This window comes from Moschus berezovskii, chromosome 20 (genome assembly GCF_049115385.1).
Source record: "Moschus berezovskii isolate FMDL1 chromosome 20, NW_MosBer_1.0, whole genome shotgun sequence".
In the NCBI taxonomy this organism is placed as follows: Eukaryota; Metazoa; Chordata; class Mammalia; order Artiodactyla; family Moschidae; genus Moschus; species Moschus berezovskii.
Genome location: NC_142479.1, coordinates 18,340,188 through 18,359,379, shown reverse-complemented (window position 1 = coordinate 18,359,379; position 19,192 = coordinate 18,340,188). Strand labels below are relative to the sequence as shown.

The following is a 19,192-nucleotide window of genomic DNA, read 5'->3' as shown; positions in this document are numbered from 1 at the left end:
ATACAAATTATAAAGTGAACCAACAAAGAATGAAATCTGAATACATATTTATAAAACTGACTACGTCTTAGATGACACATACAGTATTTTTCATGTAAAAACATCTAGTTTCAGCAAAAACATAATTTGGTTGCTTTTTGGATGCATTGTAGATCTTGTAATCTGAAGATGCAGATGTCCAAGTGTCTTAAAAACCATAACAAATGTCTTTCTCAATGCATACAAAATGATAAATGCTCTCATCACAGTCTCAATAATATTTTTGGAAGTTTGTTTTGTCTTGCTTCAGAAATACATTTAAAATGGTAAAAATCAAAAGATTTCACAGTACAATGAAACAGTAAACAGTGCTCAATTTCCTGCTAATGTTGAAAAAACCTAGATTTTACAGTACTCTGGTATATATGAAATTTTTTTTGGACTTTACATTGCATATTTCTGAGTCCATTCTCTTGCGTGTCTGTTGTACTTTGATTTATAGATTTGTGCGATCTCTGGTACTAAGGGGTCATCTGGATTAGGGTCACAAAGCAGAGAACGTATTGACAATAAAACTTCTGATACAGTCAGAGCTGCTGACCGCCGTGACCTCAGGATATCGAGACAAGTACTTCCATTACTGTTTATGTTTGGATGGTAGGTTTTTGTTGTGAAAGCAGCCTTTGGTGGTTTAAAAGGATAGTGTGTCGGAAAGCGTACAGTGAGAAAGAAGACTCCACCTTGATGTGCGCTATCAGGAGGCCCCATAATAGTTGCTTGCGGGTGGAACAAGTCATCTCCGAAAGGTTTAGCCAAACAGTGAGCTGGCAGGTCGTGCTGTAGAACACTTAACTCTTTCTGAATCCACGTCAGCCATGGGTCAGGGAGGGTGGTGGGACCCCGGCCTGTGGGTGGCTCAGATCACCAGCTGCTTGGCTGGCTCAGCTGGGGGGGTCCCCGCTTGCTGCTGTCTGGCTCTCTCTCCTAATTGAGTTTCTTGATTGATTACATATTAATTAGTTGACCTTCTCTAAGTTCCAAAGGGTAGATTCAATCTGTTGTTAAAAAGAGAAGGAAGGGAATGCAGAAACAAAGCAGCAGTCAAGAAACTACAGTGTAACTGTAGGGCAGGGTCCCAGTTCTTCCTCAAGGAATATACATAGCTTACTACCTCCAGAGTGAACAAGAAAGCAGCAAGCTCAAGGGCTCAGCAGGTCCCCAAGTATGGTTGCTTTTGCTCCCAGGGTGGTTTTTGATGGCCTCCTTTGGTTCCCTCTTCTGACACTAGAACTGTTAAAACATAAACTGAGACATATTAAAAATAAACTTGAATCAGCATACAACCAACCAGACCTAAATGAAGTTCAGTCAGTCAGTTCAGTCACTCAGTCGTGTCTGACTCTTTGCGATCCCAAGAATCACAGCACGCCAGGCCTCCGTGTCCATCACCAACTCCTGGAGTTCACTCAAACTCCTGTCCATCGAGTCGGTGATGTCATCCAGCCATCTCATTCTCTGTCGTCCCCTTCTCCTCCTGACCCCAATCCCTCCCAGCATCAGAGTCTTTTCCAGTGAGTCAACTCATCGCATGAGGTGGCCAAAGGATTGGAGTTTCAGCTTTACATCAGTCCTTCCAATGAACACCCAGGACTGATCTCCTTTAGAATGGACTGGTTGGATCTCCTTGCAGTCCAAGGGACTCTCAAGAATCTTCTCCAACACCACAGTTCAAAAGCATCAATTCTTTGGTGATCAGCTTTCTTCACAGTCCAACTCTCACATCCATACATGACCACTGGAAAAACCATAGCCTTGACTAGATGGACCTTGGTTGTCAAAGTCATGTCTCTGCTTTTTAATATGCTATTTAGGTTAGTCATAACTTTCCTTCCAAGGAGTAAGTGTCTTTTAATTTCATGGCTGCAATCAGCATCTGCAGTGATTTTGGAGCCCCAAAAAATAAAGTCTGACACTGTTTCCACTGTTTCCCCGTCTATTTCCCATGAAGTGATGGGACCAGATGCTGTGATCTTCGTTTTCTGAATGTTGAGCTTCAAGCCAACTTTTAGTTCTTCTTCACTTTCTTCCATAAGGGTGATTTCATCTGCATATCTGAGGTTATTGATATTTCTCCCAGCAATCTTGATTCCAGCTTGTGCTTCTTCCAGCCCAGTGTTCCTCATGATGTACTCTCCATATAAGTTAAATAAGCAGGGTGACAATATCCAGCCTTGACGTACTCCTTTTCCTATTTGGAACCAGTCTGTTGTTCCATGTCCAGTTCTAACTGTTGCTTCCTGATCTGCATACAGGTTTCTCAAGAGGCAAGTCAGGTGGTCTGGTTTTCCCATCTCTTTCAGAATTTTCCACAGTTTATTGTGATCCACACAGTCAAAGGGGTGTACAAAATGAGAAAGCTTCTTAGGCAGAAGGGAGCAAGAACAGGAAGTTACATTAAGAAGAAAGCAAGTTGGTTATTATGTGTGTGTTATGTTTCTACAGTTGTGGCCAATTCTTTGCCACCTTATGGATTGTAGCCAGCAGGCTCCTCTGTCCATGGGATTCTCCAGGCATGAATACTGGAATGGGTTGCCATACCCTCCTCCAGGAGATCTTCCCTACCCAGGGATCAAACCTGCATCTCCTCTATTTCCTGAATTTGTAGGCAGGTTCTTTATCACTAGCGCCACCTAAGAAGAGCCAGGTTGGTTATTGTAAGGTTTCTTTTCTTTAATCTATTAGGAAGATTAAGGCAATGCCTGATTGATTAGTTTGAGGTTACATTTCTGGGAAAGTGAAACCTGTATGTAAGTCTTGGTTTGGTAAGTGGAGTTTAGCATAAGTGACTCCATTTGGGGCTTGCTCTCTTGTTTTTAAGAGTGGTTAGCCATAAACTCTTAAAATATTACATATTTCCCTTACATAACTGATATTCTTTCCTTATCATAAACTATGTACTTATTCTATGTCCTCTGTAATTCCCAGGTGGCATTAGTGATAGAGAACACATCTGCCAATGCAGGAGATGTAAGAGATGCGGGTTGCATCCCTCAGTTAGGAAGATCCCCTGGAGAAAGAAATGGCAATCCCCTCCAGCATTCTTGCCTGGAGAATCCCATCGACAGAGAAGCCTGGTAGGCTACAGTCCATAGGGTCTCAAAGAGTCAGACACAACTGAAGTGACTTAGCAGGCAGAATTTTTTCACCTTTATGAACTCCACTGCCTAGCACTGAACCTGGCACATCAGGTAGAGAATTTGCAGACTCACTCACATAACATGCTGCCTCATTGTTCCATTATTATATCTGATGAAATGGAGCACATAGCATATGAATCGGAGAAGGCAATGGCAAGCCACTCCAGTACTCTTGCCTGGAAAATCCTATGGATGGAGGAGCCTGGTGGGCTGCAGTCCATGGGGTCGCTAGGGGTCAGACACGACTGAGCGACTTCACTTTCACTTTCCACTTTACACTTTCACACATTGGAGAAGGAAATGGCAACCCACTCCAGTGTTCTTGCCTGGAGAATCCCAGGGACGGGGGAGCTTGGTGGGCTTCCGTCTATGGTGTCACACAGAGTTGGACACGACTGAATTGACTTAGCAGCAGCAGCAGCAGCATATGAATCCAAGCAGACATACATAAAAATACATATAAATACATTAGCTCTGAGGACCTCAGTAAATAATGTGTTTTTTGTGTTCTTAAGTTCCAGTGGTCATGTATGGATGTGAAAGTTGGACTGTGAAGAAAGCTGATCGCCGAAGAATTGATGCTTTTGAACTGTGGTGCTGGAGAAGACTCTTGAGAGTCCCTTGGACTGCAAGGAGATCCAACCAGTCCATTCTAGAGGAGATCAATCCTGGGTGTTCATTGGAAGGACTGATGTAAAGCTGAAACTCCAATCCTTTGGCCACCTCATGAGATGAGTTGACTCACTTTAAAAGACTCTGATGCTAGGAGGGATTGGGGGTGAGAGGAGACGGGGATGACAGAGAATGAGATGGCTGGATGGCATCATCGACTCAATGAACATGAGTTTGAGTGAACTCTGGGAGTTGGTGATGGGCAGGGAGGCCTGGCGTGCTGTGATTCATGGGGTCGCAAAGAGTCGGACATGACTGAGCGACTGAACTGAACTGAACTGAAGCATATATACATACACATACACACACACACACACACACACACATATATATATAGGCTTCCCAGGTGGTGCTAGTGTAAAGAACCCACCTGTCAATGTGGGAGATGCAAGAGACATGGGTTTGATCCCTGCGTAGGGAAGATTTTGTGGCATAGGAAATGGCAACCCACTCCTGCATTCTTGCCTGGAAAATTTCATGGGCAGAGGAGCCTGGCGGGCTACATCCCATGAGGTTGCAAAGAGTCACACATGATTGAGTGTGCATGCGTGCGCGTGCACACACACACACGCACATGTTTCTTCCTTGTAGTTGGAGGAGTTTAGAAAATTAAACTTTGGGAAAAGCAGACATGCTTACATTTTATATGACTTTCCTTTTTCTCGACCAGTTCTGGCTCTTGCAGTGGCTCTGCTCTTCCTGGGTGCATGACACAGTCACTGGAAGGTGTGCTGACAATAGCTTGGGCCAGGAGCATCAGGGGTCATGCACGTGGAGATTCTCTGATCTCTTTTCTCTGGTTAAACTTCTGAGTCTGATGCTCTACTTTGGAAACTAGATTTGAGTGGGGGCTTCTCAGCATGCTGCCTCACAGTGGGAAGGAAGGATTCATAGAACAGGTTTAGAGTGTCTTGGAGAGCACCCCCACCCCATGTTGGAGGAATGCTAGAGATGGTGAACCGTGGGGGAATGAGCAGCTGTTAGGAATGAGCATGTCTCATTAGGCCACTGCTCAGCCCAAAATCCTTCAAAGATCACTGGCATTCTGGGTATAAAGTAAAAGTCCTTGTCATGTCTCTCAGGATCTCCTGCAGCCTCACCACCTCCTTCTTTGGCCACATATGAGGTGCCTTCCTTCACTCTCACTGCTCAGACCTACTGGCCTTTGGTTGGTCCTGCAACATGACTGGCTCTCCTGCTTCAGTGAATTTATGGAAACGGTTCCTTCCATGTGGAATAGCTTTCTTCTTCAACCTTCATCCAACCAGCTCCAACATGGTCTGCCCAACCCCCCAAACCTGCTTAGACCCCTTTACTTGCCCCCTCTCACAGCTCATCACCTTTTGAAAGCTTGCCTGCTGTGTCTTCACTGGATCATAGCTCCTTGAGGGTGGACCCCAAGTGTCTCCCTCATCCCAGGAACTACCATGCCTGTCCCCTGGCCAGATGGATGCCAGACCATTGAGAAATATCTGTGAAGTGAACACACATCTCAAAGCATCTAAAGACAATTCCCTGAGCCAGCTGGGTGGTGCTACTGGAAACATGAGAACTGGATGGGCTCTTCCTGCTTTCTCTCTTTCAGCCCAGTAGGGAAGCAGGGGTTTTGAAGGGCAGGCCCTAGATGTGAGGATTCTGGGTGAGAAATCTCAGCCAGGGAGCCAGGCCAGGACTCTCACTGTGAAATAGGAACATTTGCAGGAAGTGACTCTCTGCTGGAATTCCTCATTTCCAAGGTGTTCATTAACTTTAAACTGTTACACAGTATGAATAATTCGCCTGTGGGAAAAGAAATTAGCACTGACCGAAGTGCTACTTTCGTCATCAAAATTCTGAAATCTTGACTAATCTCAGCTGAATTCAGTCCAGACTGAGCCATTTCTATAATATTAAAGTATAACCAGTAACCATACCAGCGAAGCCACCCATTAACAAATAAAGGATCCGGTGGTCTCAAGAAAAGACCAATCAGAAACTGAGGAATCTGTCACCCCTAAAATGATAGTGTGGGGAAAAATTTGGCTTGAATTAAATGCAGTTCAGTTCAGTCGCTCAGTCATGTCTGACTCTTTGTGACCCCATGAATCGCAGCATGCCAGTCTTCCCTGTCCATCACCAACTCCCACAGTTCACTCAAACTCATGTCCATCGAGTCAGTGATGCCATCCAGTCATCTCATCCTCTGTCGTCCCCTTCTTGTCCTGCCTTAAACATTAAAGTAGTATTTAATGTAATCAAATCAAACCTCTCTGTCTGGATAGGTGTTGTCTCTGGGTGTGTGTCATGTGGTCAGTCTTCTCCACATCATTAAAGTCACTCGTTAAGTACACTCATTAAGCAACATTCAGAAAACTAAGATCATGGCATCTGGTCCCATCACTTCATGGGAAATAGATGGGGAAACAGTGGAAGACTTTATTTTTGGGGCTCCAAAATCACTGCGGATGCTGATTGCAGCCATGAAATTAAAAGACGCTTACTCCTTGGAAGGATAGTTATGACCAACCTAGACAGCATATTAAAAAGCAAAGATATTACTTTGTCAACCAAGGTCTGTCTAGTCAAGGCTATGGTTTTTCCAGTAGTCATGTATGGATGCGAGAGTTGGACTATGCAGAAAGCTGATCACCCAAGAATTGATGCTTTTGAACTGTGGTGCTAGAGAAGACTCTTGAGAGTCCCTTGGACTGCAAGGAGATCCAACCAGTCCATTCTAAAGGAGATCAGTCCTGTGTGTTCATTGGAAGGACTGATGTAAAGCTGAAACTCCAATCCTTTGGCCACCTCATGCGACAAGTTGACTCACTGGAAAAGAGTCTGATGCTGGGAGGGATTGGGGGCGGGAGGAGAAGGGGACGACAGAGAATGAGATGGCTGGATGGCATCACCGACTCTGTGGACAGGAGTTTGAGTGAACTTCAGGAGTTGGTGATGGACAGGGAGGCCTGGCGTGCTGTGATTCATGGGGTCGCAAAGAGTCGGACACTACTGAGTGACTGAACTGACTGAACTGATACATAAAATGTCAACTTGACCTCTATTATATGAGACATTTAGATTCAATTTATCTAAAATTTTAGCTATATTACAAATGGTGATATTTATTTTTACGTATATGAAGTATTCACCTTCTTGCATAATTCTATCCATATGACCACAGTGACTGGTAGGGATTGACACATAGTTTAGAGGGAATCATGGGATAGTTTGGGATCAACTGGAAAGAAATGCTGTCTTTTTTTGACTTGACATGAACCTGGGAAATGTAGGTCTGCCTTTGGCTCTTAGAAGCCACCCTGCCACCAAACATGACCCAACATCAAAGAAACCTTAGAGACTGCAAAAGAGACATAGGCATTTAGAACGGTCTTTGGGACTCTGTGGGAGAGGGTGAGGGTGGAGTGATTGGGGAGAGTGGAATTGTAGCATGTATATTGTCATGGGTGACCAGTCCAGGTTCGACGCATGGATTTTCCTCTGTTCATTTCTTTGCATTTGTGCTTTTTTAATAAAAATACTTTTAACTGAATAAAATAAATAAATAAATAAATAAAAATAAAATGTGCTTGGATCACATTTGGACTTGCAAACCAAAGAGACTTAACTTGATTCATTCTCACAGAAGGATCAAGGTAGGGAGGAGAGTGTAAACAGGACAAATACAAGTCACTCTGTGCATTGTTTGGTATTTAACACACTTCCCTTTTCTGAGAGAAACACATGGTCTGAGATATCTCATTAATAAACTCCCTGTTTCTGCCTTTATGTCCTGAATTTTTATGCCCATTAATCAAGGTTTGTACTGTCACATACAGTATTTAAAAAATTTCCCTGAGATTATTTTAAGGCTGTGCATTTTGCCACAGAATAGCTTCCCTCCTGAAGTTCAAGAGAAAAGTAGTAAAAGGGGAGTATTCTGGTGGTGAGAGAGGCAGATAACAGACAGAATTACTGAGAAAAAGGTATAGAGTCAACCACAACACTAATTCATATTTCCTTTACCATGAACTTTATCCTTGCAACATCTCCAAACATTCTAGCAGGGAAATTCATTTCCTGCCTAAAAGAATATTTATCTCAATGCTGTGTACAAAGCAGGTTGACTCCTGCTAACCACCAGCATTATCATAACGCCTCAGTTTCTGTTAAAATGCAGAACTAGAGTGCTGAAGAACTGACACTTTTGAACTGTGGTGTTAGAGAAGACTCTTGAGAGTCCCTTGGACTGCAAGGAGATCCAACCAGTCCATCCTAAAGGAAATCAGTCCTGAATATTCATTGGAAGGATTGGTGCTGAAGCTGATACTCCAATACTTTGGTCACCTGATGTGTAGAACTAATTCATTGGAAAAGACCCAAAAATGCTGGGAAGGATTGAAGGCAGGAGGAGAAGGGGACGATAGGATGAGATGGTTGGATGGCATCACCGACTCAATGAATGTGAATTTGAGTAACTCCGGGAGTTGGTGGTGGACAGGGAGGCCTGGTATGCTGCAAAGAGTCAGAAACAACTGAGCGACTGAACTGAACTGAGTGAGGTGTGGACAGACTTATCCACGGGCATATGGGAAAGAGAAAAACTCAGATATGAATGATAAGAAAACTATGTGCTTTGTCAAGCCTACACTCTTTTGCAAAATGGTTTGAAATCAAAACAGTTAATGATCCTCTCCAAACAGGAATGGGGAGAGACTTAGTGGATTCTCATCTCAAATGAGGTAAATCAAATCAGCAAGGCATAGGGCAAATGGACAGGAGACTTCCAGCCCTAGTGCTCCGAGTCAGCAATGAAAGCAATGTAACTTCAGCAGGAAATCACCCTCCTGGGTTGCAATGACTCACATTTGGGAAGGCGCTTGCTAGCTGGGATCAGCTTCTCTTAGGTGGTGGTGTCAGTCCTCCACCCATGACCACCCTACAGTGTCTCAGTGGAAAGACTGGGTTCCCTACTGAGGACTCCCTTTTTTAGAAATAAACAGGCAAAGGTTTCCATAATCTGACTCACATTCAACAGTGGAGGAAGTTAGTGGGTCCTGGGTGGGAAGAGTGGGAAAGGAAACCCAGAATCAGGCAAACACACTCAAGGACAAGGTGCTGGAGAGTGTGCAGGCCTCTGAGGATGGAAAAGGGAAAGGTAAGCTGAGCATCAGTGCTTGTGGCACTTCTAAAGGCATTATTCCATGGACACGAGGCTTGTAAATCTTTCTCTTAGATTCTCCTGCAGTGCTTAAGACAGGCATTCACCACATATTTCAAAAGGTGGGAATTTCGTTCTGCAGAGGAAAAGAGATTGTCACTTCTATATTCATATACCAATTGCTTCTGATTCTCAGGATGTGGTGAAGGTGAAGGAAGATGGCTAGGGAGATATATATGACAATAGGGCACATGAGCAGATTTCTACAGTGTTGCTACAGATGATGACAAAAGGTAAGACGAAGGGCATAGGTAAGGCTGGCGCCTCTGTTGTAAAATCTTGCTGTATATTTTAGATTTGGCTAATAAGATGCTAAGCTATTTCTAAGACATCATTTCTTAAAAGGAAAATGAGAGCATGTAATGAGATTGTCTTGGACTAAGGGATGCTTCCAATGAAATGAGAGAAAGAACTTGCTTTACAGAGTTAGAAAATGGCAAGAATCAGGAGCAAAAGGCAGGATATGTCATCCTTTACTTATGTTGAACAAGGTTCAAGTCTTCCTGCAAATGTTTTATTTACCCATCACTTCATGACAAATAGATGGGTAAACAGTGGAAACAGTGGCTGACTTTATTTTTCTGGGCTCCAAAATCACTTCAGATGGTGATTGTAGCCATGAAATTAAAAGATGTTTATGACCTAGACAGCATATTAAAAAGCAGAGACATTACTTTGACAACAAAGGTCCATCTAGTCAAGGCTATGGTTTTTCCAGTGTCTATGTATGGATATGAGAGTTAGACTACAAAGAAAGCTGAGCACTGAAGAATTGGTGCTTTTGAACTGTGGTGTTGGAGAAGACTCTTGAGAGTCCCTTGGACTGCAAGGAGATCCAACCAGTCCATCCTAAAGGAGATCAGTTCTGGGTGTTCATTGGAAGGACTGATGTTGAAACTGAAATTCCAATACTTTGGCCACCTGATGCGAAGAGCTGACTCATTGGAAAAGATTCTGACACTGGGAAAGATTGAGGGCAGGAGGAGAAGGGGATGACAGAGGATGAGATGGTTGGATGGCATCACCATCTCAATTGACATGGGTTTGGGTGGACTCCGGGAGTTGGTGATGGACAGGAAGGCCTGGCGTGCTGTGGCTCAGGGGGTCGCAAAGTGTCGGACATGACTTAGCGACTGAACTGAACTGAACTACAGATTGGTAATATCCACCTCCATTTTTAGAAGGAAGAAATTGATCGATTACCTAGATCACATAGTCAGAAGCAGGGTGAGGGTTCAAAATATAATGTGTTTGACTCAAGTCTATGTACTGTTTCACTCTACCAGGGGATTGATAAGTCCCCAGCCTTTAAGTAGGACCGTGCAAAACAGACTGAATGGTGTTTATGCTTTCAGGTCCTAGGCAGTCTCTAGTGATCTGAGTACCACTGAGGTCCTTTTTCATTACAGAAAAAGAAAACAACAAGAACAAAACCAGAGGCTTACCCAAGCTTGGATACGGCCCATTGTCTCCTAAGCCAGGTTGGCCTAACTCCTCCATAAGCAGATGCAGGGTCCACAGGTACCCTAGTTCCTACAAGGAGCAGGCTATTGTCTGGAGATTCCAGAGAGTGATCCTGGTGGGATCTCTGGGAGAAAGGACATATTCTAGCCAAAAATGTTTTGTCTTTTCTTCTAGCCTCTATCCCGGATGTTGGCAAACATAGTCCTAATCAGAGTCAGTCAAAAAAAAAAAACTAATCTTAAAACAGTTTCATAAGTCCTGTGAAGTGTATCTTTTCAAACTAACAGCCCTATAGGTTAAGTCAGCATTTGTCAAATACACTTCCCTTCCTGCCTCCTGGAGTCTTCCCTTGGCAGTCCACTTGAAGAGCCAGTTTGGAACTGAGCAATTTAGGCTATTGAAGTAAAACATGAAAACTAGACAGAGTAAAATGGACAATTCAGAAGGAGCGAAACTGTTCAAAAGATACAGGACAAACCCTGCAAATCTTTCACCTCTCTATTCAGGCCAGAAAGTAAGGAGGGAGGTAACACAGATTCAACTGTACTCTCTCTTCTGCTTTGCCTTAAGACACATTCTACTGTTATTTATTAAATGCTTGGCATCGAAAAAGCAAGAGAGTTCCAAGAAAATATTTATTTCTGCTTTACTGACTATGCCAAAGCCTTTGACTGTGTGGATCACAATAAACTGTGGAAAATTCTGAAAGAGATGGGAATACCAGACCACCTTACCTGCCTCTTGAGAAACCTATATGCAGGTCAGGAAGCAACAGCTAGAACTGGGCATAGAATAATAGACTGGTTCCAAATAGGAAAAGGAGTACATCAAGGCTGTATATTGTCACCTTGCTTATTTAACTTATATGCAGTGTACATCATGAGAAACGATGGGCTGGATGAAGCACAAGCTGGAATCAAGATTGCCGGGAGAAATATCAATAACCTCAGATATGCAGATAACACCACCCTTATGGCAGAAAGTGAAGAAGAACTAAAGAGTCTCTTGATGAATGTGAGAGAGGAGAGTGAAAAGGTTGGCTTAAAGCTCAACATTCAGAAAACTAAGATCATGGCATCTGGTCCCATCACTTCATGGCAAATTGGTGGGGAAACAGTGGAAACAGTGGCAGACTTTATTTTTGGGGGCTCCAAAATCACTGCAGATGATGACTGCAGCCATGAAATTCAAAGATGTTTACTCCTTGAACGAAAAGTTATGTCCAACCTAGATAACATATTAAAAAGCAGAGACATTACTTTGCCAACCAAGGTCCATCTAGTCAAGGCTATGGTTTTTCCAGTAGTCATGTATGGATGTGAGAGTTGGACTATAAAGAATGCTGAGTGCCAAAGTATTGGTGCTTTTGAACTGTGGTGTTGGAGAAGACTCTTGAGAGTCCCTTGGACTGCAAGGAGTCCATCTTAAAGGAGATCAGTCCTGGGCATTCATTGGAAGGACTGATGCTAAAGCTGAAGCTCCAATACTTTGGCCACCTGATGCGGAAAGCTGACTCACTTGTAAAGACCCTGATGATGGGAAAGATTGAAGGCAGAGGGAGAATGGGATGACAGAGGATGAGATGGCTGGATGGCATCGCCGACTCAATGGAGGTGAGTTTAAGTGAACTCCGGGCATTGGTGATGGACAGGGAGGCCTGGCGTGCTGTGATTCATGGGGTCGCAAAGAGTCGGATACTCCTGAGCGACTGAACTAACTGACTGGCAAGTACTGGACACTTCAATATCACTCATTTAATTATTTCTCTCTTTGATTATCTCAGTTCTAAGAAGTTGATAAAATAGACCCCGGTTGATATACGATAAGTTGGAGACTCAGAAGAGTGAGGCGACATGTCCAAGGTGTCAGACTTATATGTCAGGACTACTGTTCAGATTTTGCTGTAGCCCCATAACCACATCCATTCAGTCCAGCAAGTGGCTGCATGGACCCCTCTCAGACTCTCTCCTGAGGCTGGAACTCAAGGAAAGCAGGTCCTCAGTCCTTGAGTTTTTGCTAAGAAGATGTGTCTCCTCAGAGATTGTCCCACTAGCTCTCATGCCCATGTGCAGGAGGCTGGTGTGTGCAGTATAAGATGAGCCTGAAGTGAGTTTCTAAGCCTTCTGATTCACCTGGATGTTCTGATTTCACCTGGACAATGCAAGGGTAAAGAATGAACTGATCAGATTTAAACATCCACTTACATTTTACCCAAGCTTCTGGGGATAAATTGAGTCTCCCTTATTTCTTTACACCCAAGTCCAGTCTCTCACCTCAGGGAATAAGTATCTTGCACTCTACATATCGGCAGTCAACGTGGCCTTCACACGGGTGGCCTTGGCAGGTACCCCAACATGTGCCCTCTTTTTACCTTTGTTCCCCTTCTTGCCATTGATCTGGATCTCCAGCCTCTGCTAGAACTGCCTCACCCGGATCACACCTGACTTCTCTGCAAACTGTAGCTCAGAGGTACTCTGGGCCAGGAACACATGGATTTTCTGCCCTTCAATGTCCAGCTATCACCTCCGACACACATAGATGCACTACACCACCAGTCAAAGCACAATATCAAGGCCAGCATGTCAGAAGAGCAAAAGGAAAGCCCACAAGCCAGAAGCAAAGGGACATGATTCTGTTCCTCCACTTGGTATTTGCTCCCTTAAATTGTTACTTCACTTCGTACCCTGTCTATCTACTTGCCCTGCAAAACCATGGCTCCTCCCACCTGGTGTTCTCATTTGAGAACATGAATTACCCACATGTGAATGGTTCCTTGTTGACTTAATTATGTAGGAAAACCACCCCTTTCTCCAAGAAGGCAATGAGGTCTCAGAGGATTGTTAACTTATTAACTGTGTGATCCTAGGTAAGTTACTCAACTTAGTGGAGGCTCTGGAGAGTGACTGGAGCAGAATCATACTCAATAAAAATGAGGCCATTACTCTCTGTTCCCCCCCAAATCACTGACATCTATGCACAGAGGATGGTTAGACACGGTTGCTTACACCTGGTGGTCATAGGAAGGCGCATGAATACCCAAATGTTTAGTGGACTGATATCTTCACTGGTTCTGAACACCAAGAATAATAAAACCATCTCATCTCATAAGGTCTTCACTGTGGTTCCGATGGTACAAAATCTGCATGCAATGCAGACCCAGGTTCAGTCCCTGGCCAGGAAGATCCCTGGAGAGTGAAATGGCCACCAACTCCAGTAGTCTTGCCTAGATAATTTCCTGGACAAAGGAGACTGGCAGGCTACAGTCCATGGGGTTGCAAAGAGTTGGATATGAGTGAGTAGCTAACACTTTCACGTTCATCTCCATAAACACTCACAGAACAACAACTATGTCTATGGTACTAATATTGAGAAGACAATTTGATTTTAAGAAACAGCAGGAATCACATCTTACTGAGCCCTTACTATGTACACATATCATGTCTTTCACATGCAGCATCAAATTTGATGCTGAAAATTTCCCTGTGAATTTGCCATAAGTATTCTCATTTTATAGATGACAAAACTGAGGCTCAAAAAAGTAAAGAAAGTTGCAGAAGATCCCATTGCCCAGCTGAAGTGATGGAACCTGAATCTGAACCAGATGAGGCTCCACAATCTGGTGAGACTTTCTTTCATAGCTGCAGAGGGCTCAGCTCTTTAATGTGTTCATTAGACTGTTCCACGACACAGAGGATGAAAGCATTCTCTGTGCATGGGACAGGTTTCATAGGAGAAAGAATCAATGCCTAAAATAATCCAAAAACTTCACTTTAAGTGTAACACAATTACATTACAACAGCCGAAACCACAGCCAGGGCCAGCTCAAAATCTCTACAGCACCCACAGCGATCTTCTCCTCCCCTAGACACTCTGCAGATAGTCCATTGTGTATATGTATGTGACCTCTATGTATATACAAAGACTGAGAAACTCATTATGGGATTGTGTTGCATTGGGAAGCCAATGGAACAAAACTTCAAGGAGTCCCAAGTGTTCACTCCTGAGAACACCCCCCCTACAGTGTCCCTGTGAGGTCAGAGAGGTGGGTTTGCTCTGGTCCAGATCACCTTCTCTGGACACAGCTGTACTTGGATCCACAACTGCCTCTGCCACCAACTAGCAGTGAGACCCTGACGAGAACCTGAGCACAGTTCTGAACGTCCCTCTGCCTCAGATTCCTTCCCTGTCTGATGGGATGATGGCTCCTATCCTGCACAGGTGTTGGCAGGATGGCAGAAAACCACATAAAATCTAAGAGATTGAGTAACAATGATTTCTTGAATTACCAACCACCTATATACAAACTAATTAGCAGTCTGTACAAATTGTGCCAGAAATAGTTCTTTATGGGGTCTGTAATCTAGCTGGACTAGGATTGACACATACACACAAAATCAGTTCCGTTGCTCAGTCGTGTCTGACTCTTTGTGACTCCATGGACTGCAGCACGCCAGGCCTCCCTGTCCACCACCAACTACTGGGGCCTGCTCAAACCCATGTTCATTGAGCATGACATGTGATGACACACAACCATCTCATCCGCTGCCATCCACTTCTCCTCCCACCTTCAATCTTTCCAAGCATCAGGGTCTTTTCCAATGAGTCAGTTCTTTGCATCAGGCAGCCAAAGTATTGGAATTTCAGCTTCAGCATCATCCTTCCAATGAATATTCAGGACTGTTTCCTTTAGGATGGACTGGTTGGATCTCCTTGAAGTCCAAGGGACTCGCTAGTGTCTTCTCCAACACCATCGTGTCAATGTATGACAAAACCAATACAATATTGTAAAGTAATTAGCCTCCAATAAAATAAATAAACTAAATTTTTTTTTTAAAAAAAGCATGAATTCTTCAGTGCTCAGCTTTCTTTATAGTCCAACTCTCACATCCATACATGACCACTGGAAAAACCATAGCTTTGTCTATACAGACCTTTGTTGGCAAAGTAATGTCTCTGCTTTTTATTTTTATTTTTAAAAATTTATTTATTTTATTGGAGGCTAATTACTTCACAATACTGTATTTGTTTTGCCATACATTGACATGAATCCACCACGGGTGTACATATGTTCCCCATCTTGAACACCCCCTCCCACCTCCCTCCCCATCCCATCTCTCTGGGTCATCCCAGTGTATCAGCCCCGAGCATCCTGTATCCTGCATCGAACCTGGGCTGGCGATTCATTTCACATATGATAATATACATGTTTCAGTGCCATTCTCCCAAATCATCCCACCCTCGCCATCTCCCACAGAGTCCAAAAGACTGTTCTATACATCTGTGTCTCTTTTGCTGTCTCATATACAGGGTTATCATTACCATCTTTCTAAATTCCATATATATGCATTAGTATACTGTATTGGTGTTTTTCTTTCTGGCTTACTTCACTCTGTGTAATAGGCTCCAGTTTCATCCACCTCATTAGAACTGATTCATATGTATTCTTTTTAATTGCTGAGTAATACTCCATTGTGTGTATGTACCACAGCTTTCTTCTCCTTTTTAATATGCTGGTTGATCATAGCTTTTTTTCCAAGGAGCAAGCATCTTTTAATTTCATGGCTACAGTCACCATCTGCAGTGATTTTTGGAGTCCAAGAAAATAAAGTCTGTCACTGTTTCCACTGTTTCCCCACCTATTTGCCATGAAGTGATTGGACCAGATGCCATGATCTTAGTTTTTTGAATGTTGAGTTTTAGGCTAGCTTTTTCACTCTTCTCTTTCAATTTTATCAAAGGGCTGTTTAGTTACTCTTCACGTTCTGCCATAAGAGTGGTGTCATCTAATTATCTGAGGTTATTGATATTTCTCCAGCAATCTTGATTCCAGCTTGTGCTTCATTCAGCTTGGCATTTTGCATGATGTAATCTGCATGTAAATTAAATAAGCAGGGTGACAATATGCAGCCCTGACATCCTTCTTTCCCAATTTGGAACCAGTCTGTTGTTCCACATCCGGTTCTAACTGTTGCTTCTTGACCTGCATACAGATTTCTCAGGAGGCAGGTCAGGTGGTCTGGTATTCCCATCTCTTTCAGAATTTTCCACAGTTTGTGGTGATCTACACAATCAAAGGCACTGGTGTAGTCAATAAAGCAGAAGTTGACATTTTTCTGGAACTCTCTTGGTTTTTCGATGATCCAATGGATGTTGCCTATCTGATCTCTGATTCCTGTGCCTTTTCTAAATTCTTCTTGAACATCTGTGTGTTCTTCATTCATGTACAGTTGAAGCTTAGCTTGTAGAATTTGGAACATTACTTTGCTAGTGTGTGAGATGAGTGCAATTGTGCAGTAGTTTGAACATTCTTTGGCATTGCCTTTCTTTGGGATTGGAATGAAAACTAAATTTTTCTAGTCCTGTGGCCACTGTTGAGTTTTCCAAATTTTCTGGCATATTGAGTGTAGCACTTTCACGGCACCATCTTTTAGGATTTGAAATAGCTCAACTGGAATTTCATCACCTCCACTAATTTTGTTAAAGCCCACTTGACTTCACATTCCAGGATGTCTGGGTCTAGGTGACTGATCACACCATCGTGGTTATCTTGGTCATTAAGATCTTTTTGTATAGTTCTTCTGTGTATTCTTGGCACCTCTTCCTAGTATCTTCTGCTTCTGTTAGGTTCATACCATTTCTGTCCTTTATTGTGCCCACATTTGCATGAAATATTCCCTTGGTATCTCTAATTTTCTTGAAGAGATCTGTAGTCCTTCCCTTTCTACTGTTTTCCTCTGTTTCTTTGCATTGATTACTGAGGAAGGCTTTCTTATCTCTCCTTGCTGTTCTTTGGAACTCTACATTCAAATGGGTATACACACAAAGTATATGCAAACAATTCCCACAAACACACCCCCACACTCCATCTCTTTTTAATGGAAAATATTTAGTGGACAATACAAACAGACTTACAGAATTGTAGAATTAGAAAATAGTCCAGCAATAATCCAGTACAGTTGTTCCAAAGTTTTGTTTAAATCACAGAGACACTGTTTAAAGCTTGTGTGATTGAAGAGGACAGTGGAGTTGTAATCTCCCCTGTCCCTGCCTACATTCCACCCCATCTACCACCCAATAAATGTCCATCACACCTTCCTAACCTGACCCTAAGGAAGCTTCACAGAACCCTGGAGTATCAGCTAAAACTTCCCACATCCATTCAACTACTTCATATCATAATTGATGAAAGTGAGCGGAAGAATATGCACACAAGGTCCAGAGCCAGCATTTGTGGGGGAGTGTAGGAGGAGAGAGCTGGGAATGTGGGCCTGAGTTCCAGCCCCCAGCTGGCTTCTAAACACCTGTCTGTGTGCCTGTTACCTTACCTCTCTGGATCCCTGTTTCATCCTCTAAACATGGAGGTAATGTATTGAATACTCTTTATGAAAAGTTGTTTTCAAGTCCCCAGTACTGTGGCACAAAGATTTCCTAGAAAAGTTCTCAAGAAATATGAGCTGCCTTCCCACAGTTATAGATACTGCACGTGGTCAGGCCCAGAAATCACACTCTGAGCTGTCTGAAAGTCACACAAGAAGCAACAGTTTTAGCAGATGCCTCTGAAAGAATCAGATAATGCTGCCCACACCTGCTGGACACACCTGCTTTCACCATTGGGTGACAGCCACGGGGCACAGAAACACTTAGAAGGATGAGTAAAGGTGCACCTTTGGAAAGGATGTATCTCTGCTGAATTTGTGAGAAGGGCTCTTCACTTCCCAGTAGACCACTACCTCTCTGTTGCATTCTCTTTCATAAAGTTCTAAGGAGAAAAAAAGAAGTTACTGCATCTGAAAGCTTCTGTGATTTCAATTACACAAGAAGCTTTGATATGATGACTTTATAGGAAATGATAAACCACTAACTTAGGCACAAAATAAGAGAAAAAGTCAGACATTTATTACCACTGAAGGCTTGTTGCTCAGGGACAATGTCTAATAGATATAAAAACACATTAAAAGTAAAACAATCCAGGGACCTCTCTGGTTGTCCAGTGGTTTAGACGACGCCTTCCAATGCAGAGGGTGCAGGTTCGATACCTGGTCAAGGAGCTAGGATCCCACATGCCTCATGGCCAAAAACCAAAACATAAAACAGAAATAATATTATAACACATTCAATAAAGACAAAAAAAAAAACAGTCTAACAAAACTTTCATTATATACCAAAACAATTTTCTTATGATAAGTAAACCAAAGTTAGGCATCCAAAAATAATTTTTTTGGTTTAAAAATCAGGGTAACCACCAGATGTCACTAGAGTACCAACAGTTACTCTGTTGTGCCCTTACTTCTCTCTTAAAACTTGACATATTACAGGCATCCTGGGACTAAGTCACCCAGTCTGCTGTGTTTAGTGGGGAAATGAAATTTCCATGGAGGTTAGTGTCCTTCCTGAACAGCTAGAAATTTCACTATGCTAATCCTAAATTTCTTGCCTCTTTCCCATGTTACTTTCTGTCATAGCTATAGGGGCCACATCTCTTTAAAATCTACTGTGCTATTGCATGCAAATAGCATCAGTTTTTGGAGGGAGATAGTGAAGAAATGCTACAAAGTGCGCAACCTCTGCCTTCAAGCTGTGTGGGAAGCTTCTAGCAAACCATTTAGAGAGGGACCGAAGCTAAGGCTGCTGTAGGAACCAAGAGAGTCCCTTGAGGAGACACTGACTGTGGAAATGTGTCAAT

At 43.1% G+C, this 19,192-nt stretch overlaps 1 pseudogene; it reads right to left on the bottom strand.

The window, feature by feature from the left end:
• Window positions 1–423: 423 nt before the first annotated feature.
• Window positions 424–4,605, bottom strand: LOC148774629 (ubiquitin-conjugating enzyme E2 D1 pseudogene; annotated as a pseudogene).
• Between the last annotated feature and the right edge of the window lie 14,587 nt (window positions 4,606–19,192).